The sequence below is a fragment of the Hypanus sabinus genome, chromosome 18, assembly GCF_030144855.1.
Source record: "Hypanus sabinus isolate sHypSab1 chromosome 18, sHypSab1.hap1, whole genome shotgun sequence".
Classification (NCBI taxonomy): domain Eukaryota; kingdom Metazoa; phylum Chordata; class Chondrichthyes; order Myliobatiformes; family Dasyatidae; genus Hypanus; species Hypanus sabinus.
This window is the reverse complement of record NC_082723.1, coordinates 58,446,045-58,455,449: the sequence shown is the minus strand read 5'-3', so window position 1 is coordinate 58,455,449 and position 9,405 is coordinate 58,446,045.

The following is a 9,405-nucleotide window of genomic DNA, read 5'->3' as shown; positions in this document are numbered from 1 at the left end:
ATCCAGACTTTGATGCGCTGGCTAAAAAGGGAGACCAACAACACTGTTCCCACTGAAATTAAAAATAAGTTTCTTCGTTGTGTTATGTAAAAAATGCATTTGAAAATATTTTTTCAATAAGCCTTACATGTTACATGTCATTTCTGTTAAGTGATGGACATGAGTAGTGCGCAGGTGCACATACGTTCTCAAAATAAAAAATGTGCTCCAGATCAAATAACGCGCCCGCATACTGGCACGCTGTCACTGTTCTGTCTTTGTGCTGGTCGTTGTTGAGTTTTGGCACAGGGGACAATTGAATAAGAAGGAGCAGGACAAGTAGACCTGCATCTCCTACCGTTTTTGAAATAAAGACAGTCAGGAGGAGAGTGATGATGATAATATCTTGAAGGATAACAGAATTTTCAGTGCTTTAAAATAATAACTGTTACTATTAAAAAAAGCTGTATTTTATTCATTTAATTTTCAGTGTTTTAAAAGTCATTTCAATAAATAGCTAAATACCATGGGACTTCAAAGACAGATATTTTGTTGTAATGCATTTGTTGATTTTCAATTGAAATTAAAGCACATGTTCTCTACATATCCCATGATATTTTATTTTCTCTTATGAGGTGTATTTCCAAAACACTCCGTCCATCTGCTCCTGGTCCGGCCCCCCTGTCAAATTTTCGAACCCTTTGTGGCCCACAAGTCAAAAAGTTTGCCCACCCCTGGTTTAGACCAACTGTGCTAAACCATGTATACCTGTCTGGACATGCACCACACTGACTGCTCCTGTGGCTCCTCCCACAGACCCCTGTATAAAGGTGATTGAGGGCACTGATCCTCCCTCAATCTTCAACATGGTCGTGCTCCCTTTTCCACTGTTAATAAAAGCCTATCGTTCACTTCCAGTCTCCTAGAGTTATTGATGGTGCATCACCGACAATAAGACTCAGGTTGGGGAGGGAGAGGAAATTTTTACAAGAAAGCTTGTGAAGGAACAGTGTATCGGCAGTGACAAGAGGGTGGGATATTTAAAGGGTGCAGGGTAGTACGCTGGGCAGGCCAGACGGTACACAGGAGTGTGAATAAAAGAGAGGAGGAGAGAAGGGGCCAGAGCATCATCCAGCTCCAAGCCAGGAGGCAGTGAGTCTGGGATGAACTGGGGGTCAGCGTCACAGTGAAGGACATCGATCTGTGCAGAAGTTCAATGGCCATCAAGTCAGAAAGTAATCATCTCTTAACAATTGGAGTGCATTCTGACCATTACATAACTTCCCTTCATCTAAGGCGCCGCTCACTCACCCTAATGTCCAGATACACATGCCACAAGAGTAAGTTTATCACCCAACCTTTCCAACACAGTCATTGCCCACTTCCCTCATTGTCAGGACTGAGTAACGCACAGCCTGTGGCTGTGACACTGCACTTCAATACTTCGTGATACCGCAAAGTCCTTCTCACATCCCCCTTCTTGTTCTCCCCACAATCTCCCCTGGTTTACAGGCCATCCCTGGGAATTAGTACCTCTGCTATCCTGCTCCGTTGGAGTGAGTGTTCCTGAAAATGGATCCAGAGCGGTGGGGTATGTCTGCAGCTCCACGGTGCGTGGGGCTATGCCCCAGCGAGGGTCAGCGTGTGCGTGGGTCACGGGAGTGTCTCGCTGACAGAACACCAGGCCGCAAACAAACCCTCTTACAATAACTGCACCTGGCAATAATCCTCCCCTCCCTCGAGTCCGCAAATGGGCTATGCTAATGTTAAAATTGTGCAAGGCATTTGTAAGGCCAAATTTGGAGTATTGTGTACAGTTCTGGTCACCGAATTATAGGAAAGATATCAATAAATTAGAGAGAGTGCAGAGACGATTTACGAGGATGTTACCTGGGTTTCAGCACTTAAGTTACAGAGAAAGGTTGAAGAAGTTAGGTCTCTATTCATTGGAGCGTAGAAGGTTGAGGGGGGATTTGATCGAGGTATTTAAAATCTTGAGAGGGATAGATAGAGTTGACGTGAACAGGCTGTTTCCATTGAGAGTAGGGGAGATTCAAACGAGAGGACATGATTTGAGAGTTGGGGGCAAAAGTTTAAGGGAAACACGAGGGGGTATTACTTTACTCAGAGAGTGATAGCTGTGTGGAATGAGCTTCCTGTAGAAGTAGTAGAGGCCAGTTCAGTTGTGTTATTTAAGGTAAAATTGGATAGGTATATGGACAGGAAAGAGGTGGAGGGTTATGGGCTGAGTGCGGGTAGGTGGGACTAGGTGAGGTTAAGAGTTTGGCACGGACTAGGAGGGCCGAGATGGCCTGTTTCCATGCTGTGATTGTTATATGGTTATGCTGGGATAGCCATGGGTACCCAAGGATCAGGGATGTGAGTGGTGAGTCAGTAATGTAGAAACTAAAATCTTCCACATGATTTCTTATCCTCATCCGCAAGACCACAGTCTGTTGCTGGATCTGCTCAGAACCTATGGGGCAGCTGTCCAAGACAGTTACGGAAATGGACTGGCTCAACTCTCTCAGCGGCATGTCGAACCAACAGGCAGTTCCTAAATCCAGAAAATTGTCTGCTGCCCCAGAGTCCACAAAAGACTTCACCTGCCTTAGGTTCTTTCCCCAGGTGAACTCCACCTTCAGTATGAAACCAGAATCTGTGGGGATTGGGCATAGTGGCTGCTACTGTCAGTTTTCCTAACACTGGATGGTCTTATAGTTCCCCAGGTGACTGCAGCTTCAGACGTTCAGCCTACAGGTGACCTGCTCATGCAGTAAAAGCAGCAACCTTGACTCCGATGCAGGGATCTCTCATCGGCAGAGAGTCTAGTGCAACTGACCTGCACGGGAGCGCTGGATCTTGAGTAGGTCATGGGCTGGTCGTGGTCCAAGGCTGGGAGTGGAACTGCATTAGGTAGGGACCGGGCTCAGTCTGGCTGGCTTCAATCTCCTGAAGCAGCTCCCCCTTTCGCTCTGCTAGACAGATAGACTGGCCGATAAGAACTTCCAAATTATCTGCTGGCTCTCCCAAGGCAAAGGCATCCTTCCGTTCATCTCACCGTCCGTGGTGGTATAGCATAGCCAAGGCTTCCCTGTTCCAACCACTCTCCTGGCACGCTAGGGTTATGTTGCTTTGATAAGCTTTGGGGTCTGGACTCTGCCACCTCAATTCAGCTGACCGCTCCCCCCACTGTATCTTCATCAGGCGGTCCGTGGCTCAACTAACTCCGGCGGGGTGATGAAACACCTTCCTCGTGGCGGCCACGAATTCCTCCGAATCCAAGCAAGTCCCTGACCTACGTTCCCAGGCAGAAGAGAGGTGATGAAGGCCACCTTTCCGTGCTCCGAAGGGAACCCAGGCGGATGGAGCTCAAATACTAATGAGCACTGGACGGGGAAGTGGTGACAGGAACCTGGGTCACCATCGAAGCTCTCCGGGGTTGGAAGATGAGGCTCAGCAGTGCGACCGAAAGCCTCATGAGAGCAACTTCGGCTTCTTCCCTGCATCAGCTGACACGCATCTCCCGGTTCTGTGTTGAGATCATCTTGCTGTGGCTGGCCGCAGCTGACGAAAGGCTCCAATACCCTGCTATTGTTGGCTCAATCTTACTGTGATAAGAGTGCTTGATGAGGACAGTTAGGACCCAAATGCCCGTGCGTCCAAAGCCAGGATCGAGAAGTGAGCATTAAAGAATCACGAGTAGGGCCTACGACTGAGCACTCAGCCTCAGTTCAGCTGTTCCTTAAATACACCATTCTTGGTGCCCATGATTATTGGGACCGTCCTTAACCCTTAAAGGGGCCACGGCAGTGATCCTTACTCTGGCAAGTTAGAGCGTCTAAATCCTGGAGCATCCCATAACTGTAGCTAGCTGAACCAGCCTGACCCTCGCCTCAGGCCCTGATGTCCTGACCTTTTCAGTCTGGCCTGGCTCTTAAATCACCCAAACATTGGGTTCAGGGCCTGGGCCCTGCTGCCTTGATTCAGCCTGCACCTGACCTTTCCAAACTTGGTTACCAGGCACTTAAATCATCATCCAAGCATCGGGTTATGTTGGTTTGATACACTCTGATGTCTGGACGCTGCCACCTCAATTCAGACTGTACCCAACCTTTCCAATTCAGCTTAAATCCATCGAACTTCGCGTCTTTCCCACTGCAGTCCTGCCGCATCGAATTGCCTCCAAGTCCAAAGGGGAGTTGCAAGCTATTGTTTCCGGTGATCTTTTAACAGAAGAAGTGCGATTAACAAAGTACTTAGTTGTTTTCTTTGTTTCATTGGCCTCAGCAAGTAGTTGCCGAGCTTCACCAGCACCATCTTAAACTGGAAAGCTATGTTCGATATTCTGACACAGAAACTACCCCATACACACTTGATAAATTTCACTTCTACACTCTTTGCTTTGTCCAGTTTATGCTCACATTAAAGTCCCTGGCAATGATTGCATTAACCCTGTTATACTTCCTGCTTTATACTTTGCCCTGCATTCTCACTCCTGGTCAGGAGCCTGTACACAAATGTCTTCTGCCCTCGCTGCTTCCTGGTTCCTCCCAAGTTAATTAAAATTCATTCTCCATCCAAGATCATTCCTTCAAATACCTTTCTTTCCAGGGACATCCCTCCATTTGCATTTTACACAGAAACACAGATAACATACAGCGCAATACAGGTCCTTCGGCCCACTTGCTGAACATGTCCTTACCTTAGAAATTACCTAGGGTTACCCATAGCCCTCTATTTTCTAAGCTTCATGTACCTATCCAAAAGTCTCTTAAAAGACCCTATAGTATCTGCCTCCACCACCGTCGCCAGCAGCCCATTCCATGCACTCACCACTCTCTGCATAAAACACTTAAAAATGTAACCAAGGCAAATACATGCTTGATAGAGCTCTTTAGAAAAGCATATAATTCAGATAATGGCAGTAGAATCATTTCAAGCATGTATAAGGGGTTGTCAAATCTTAAAACACATTCGACTTCATACATTAAAACAAAATGGGAGAAGGAAAGAGGGATAATTATATCTGAGGAAGAATGGACAATAATATGGAGGTATCAATGGAAGTGTACCAGTTCACAGAAATGGAGGGAGTTTGGATGGAAAAACTTGATAAGATATTTTATTACACCCTCTCAGAAATCCCATTATGATAGTAACCTCCCTGTTTGCTGGAGAAATTGTGGAAATCAAAATGCAAATCATTATCATAATTTTTGGGACTGCCCTGTTATCAAAAACTATTGGAGGGGGATACACAATGCCCTACAAGACATCTTTAAATGTGAAATACCCTTAGAGAGTAAGACCATATATTTTGGATATATACCTCAAGAATGGTTGAAAAGAGATAAATATTTAATGAATATACTGTTGGTGCTGGTAAAAAGACACTTACTAGGAAATGGTTATCACAGGAGAGCCCAACTTTAAATATGTGGATGGGAATTACAATGGACATTTACAAAATGGAGAAGATAACAGCATCTGTTAATCATAAGCTGGAACAATTTGATTCATACTGGGAAAAATGGTTTAACTACATAATGCCTCATAGGCCTGATTTTATTCTCACAAATCGATGAATCTGTTGTAAAAAAAAAAGATCACTCCCTACTTGTACATAGTTCTTTCCTTTTGCTTGTTTTTTCTTTCCGCTCTTTTCTGTAAGTGTGTACCTCAGATAAATACTTTGTGGAGATTTGTGATATATATGATTATATGATATATATGTACAATGTCTGAAATACATCTTATGGAAGTGTTGTTTGATGATGAACTTCAATAAAAAAATAAATTACAAAAAAAAACTTACCCCGACATCTACCTTTTCCCTTCCAAAAGTATCCTGGAATATTTAATTCCCAACCTTGGTCAATTGTAACTATGTCTGTATGGTGAACTACATATACCTGTCTAGACACGCCCCTCTGCTGACTGCTCCTGTGGCTCCTCCCACAGACCCCTGTATAAAGGCAATTGGAGGCACTGCTCCTCCCTCAGTATCCGAGATGTTGTATGGTGGTCTCTTGCAGCTAATAAAAGCCTATCGTTCGCCTCCCGTCTCCGAGAGTTATTGATGGTGCATCAGTCTGCACAATGTAAATTTGATTGTATTCATTTGTTTCTATTTCTGACATTTGCCTTGTTATGAACACTTCAGATACAACCCCACCAGGCCAGTGGTATTGTCCCTCCTGCTCTCAACTGTCCGCTCCATCGATAACAAGCTGGATGAGCTGCATCTGCTGAGGGAAACATGCAAGGAATTTAAAGACTGCTGTGTGTATGTCTTAACAGAATCCTGGCTCCATAACAACATACCGGACGCGGCGATACAGCTAGAGGGAAAGACATCATTTCATGCAGACAGAGAGGCAGCTAGCTCCGGCAAGAGCTGAGGAGGAGGTCTGTGTGTTTATATAAACAAAGACTGGTGCGTGAACGCTACAGTAGCTGCTAAACACCGCTCACCGCTGGCTGAATTTCTCATTGTGAAATGCCGGCCGTTCTATCTGCCGAGGGAATTCACCATCATGCTTGTGGCAGCTGTTTACGTAGCTCCCAGTGCCAATGCTGAGGCTAAAGCTAACGAAGCACTGGGAGGCCTACATGAAGCCATCAGTGAGCTACTGACTGCACATCCTGACAGCTTTGTGGTGATTGCTGGGGACTTTAACCACACCAGCTTAAAGACTGTGTTCCCCAAATTCAATATGTGGATTTCAAAACCAGGGAGACAACACACTGGACTTGGTTTATACCAACACCCCACGGGCATACAAAGCAGCCCTCCCCGCCCCCATCTTGGCCACTCTGACCACATATCTGTCATGTTAACACCAGCATATAAACCACTGCTTAAACGTGTGAGAGCAGAGAAAAGACAGATAAGGGTCTGTCCAAAAGGAGCAGCCTCAGCACTACAAGACTGTCTTTTGCACACAGACTGGGACATATTCAAAACAGCAGCCTCCTATGATGACCATACAGACATTGAGGAGTATGCGGAGGCAGTAATCAGCTACATAGCCAAATGCACGGAGGATGTCACTGTGATGAAAACCTTCACCGCACCTGGTTATAAAAAGCCATGGATGACAACAGAGGTGCATTCACTACTGAAGGCCCGTGACACAGCCTAGAGATCAGGGGACAGGAGTGCAATTCACTCAGCCAGGTCTGCGCTTTCACCAGGGATCAGGAAAGCGTAAAGGCCCTACGCGGGCAAAATACATGAACACTTCTGTGACACAGGTGACACCAGATGGATGTGGCAGGGAATTAAAGCTCTGACAGACTACAAGATCAGGCAGAAAACTGATGATAGAGACGCCTCTCTTCCTAACAGGCTTAACAAATTCTTTGCACGCTTCAAAGCATCAAACACTACAGCAAGGGGGGAGAGCCAGTCCCCTCCTAACATCTGACCAGCGGGCTCCAATCATTGATTCAGAGCAAACATGGAGGACCCTTGCCAGGGTTAACCCGTGAAAAGCGGGAGGTCCCTACAACATCCCTGGACGTGTGCTCAAGGAATGTGTTGATGTCCTGACAGACATTTTCAACATCTCCCTTAGTCAAGCCATTGTCCTCAGATGCTTCAAAACCTCCACAATCTTCCCTGTAGCAAAGAAATCAGTTGTAGCCTGTCTGAATGATTACCATCCCGTCGCCCTGACCCCCATAGTGATGAAATGTTTCGAACGGCTTGTCAAGCCTCATATCACAGCCAGCCTCCCCCATCGCTGGATCCTCTACAGTTTGCTTGTCGTCCAAATCGCTCTACGGAGGACGCAATATCCACCACACTGCACACAGTTCTCTCTCACTTGGACAACAAAGACACTTATGCCAGAATCCTGTACATTGATTTCAGTTCAGCGTTCAATACCATCATCCCGCAGAGACCAGTGGAGAAACTGTCGCTGCTTGGCCTTAACACTGCCGTGTGTCGCTGGATTCTGGATTTCTTGACAGAGAGACCACAGTCAGTCCATGTTGGCAGGAACATCTCTGACTCCATCACACTGAGCACTGGATCCCCACAAGGCTGTGTGCTCAGCCCACTGCTGTTTACACTGCTAACACATGACTGTGCAGCTAGATTCAAGGATAACCTGATCATTAAATTTGCTGATGATACCACAGTGGTGGGGCTCATCAGCAAAAATGATGAAACAACGTACAGGGAGGAGGTCAAACACCTAGAGAGCTGGTGCAGAGACAACAACTTGACGGTTAATGTCACCAAAACCAAGAAGATGATCGTCGATTTCAGACGGTCTCAGCCTGAGTACACACCCCTCAGCATCAGCGGCTCCACAGTGGAGAGAGTTCCTTGGCGTGCAGATCTCGGACAATCTCACCTGGTCCAGGAACACCACTGGGATTGTGAAATGAGCCCAGCAGAGATTGCACTTTCTGAGGAAGCTTAAACAAGCATCACTCCCCACTAACATCTTAACTACATTCTACAGAGGCATGGTTGAGAGTGTGCTGACCCTTTGCATCACAACCTGGTACTCCAGCTGCAGTGCTGCTGACAAAAAAGCCTTGCAGAGGGTGGTTAGGGGAGCAGAGAAGGTTATTGGGGTCTCCCTACCTTCTGTCCAAGACCTCTTTCAGAGTTGATGCCTCCAGAAGACACGGTACATCATTAAAGACCCCTCACACCCTCTCTATGAACTGTTTGTTCTTCTGCCGTCAGGTAAACGTTACAGGAGCATCAAAACTAAAACCATATGGCTACTAAACAGCTTCCTCCCACAGGCAGTCAGACTGCTAAATAGCTACTCTACCTGACTCTGCTTTGGACACTTTTAACTTGCACTGGACACTTATAACTTGTTTTTAACTGACATGTGGCTGTTGTGTTTTACTATTTATTGTCATGTTTATTATTTAGTGTTGCGTTTGTTATGTTATGATTGCACTGCTCCTGGGAAACGCTGTCTCATTCTGCCCTGCAGAGCTGATGTACGGTTAGAATGACAATAAAGTTTTTGAATCTTGAATCAAGTGTATTTTTGACCACTATTTCCCTGCTCTATGTCTCACTTGGAAGTATTCTTTAATGCTTGTATGTACTGATACGGTCTCATTATCTTTGCTCAGTGAGTCAAGGGAAGTCTGAGGTTAGTGAAGTGTTGGAAATGGAGGAAAGAAGATAGTTGAGAAAGGTGACTGAAAAAGTGGTTCTTAATGAGGTCAAAAGTGGAAGAGATAAGATGGCAACTTTGGAGAAGTGGTGGAGTTGTAATTGTAAAAGATGAACCGTGTAGCTTAGTCATGAATTTACCGAGCGGCACAATCTCCACCACTTCTTCCTTAGGATCAGCTTGAGAACTGTCAGCAGCAGGCATGGGGCAGAGACTGTTGCAATGTACCAGAAACTAATGGTCCAGTCCATGCCTCGATAGA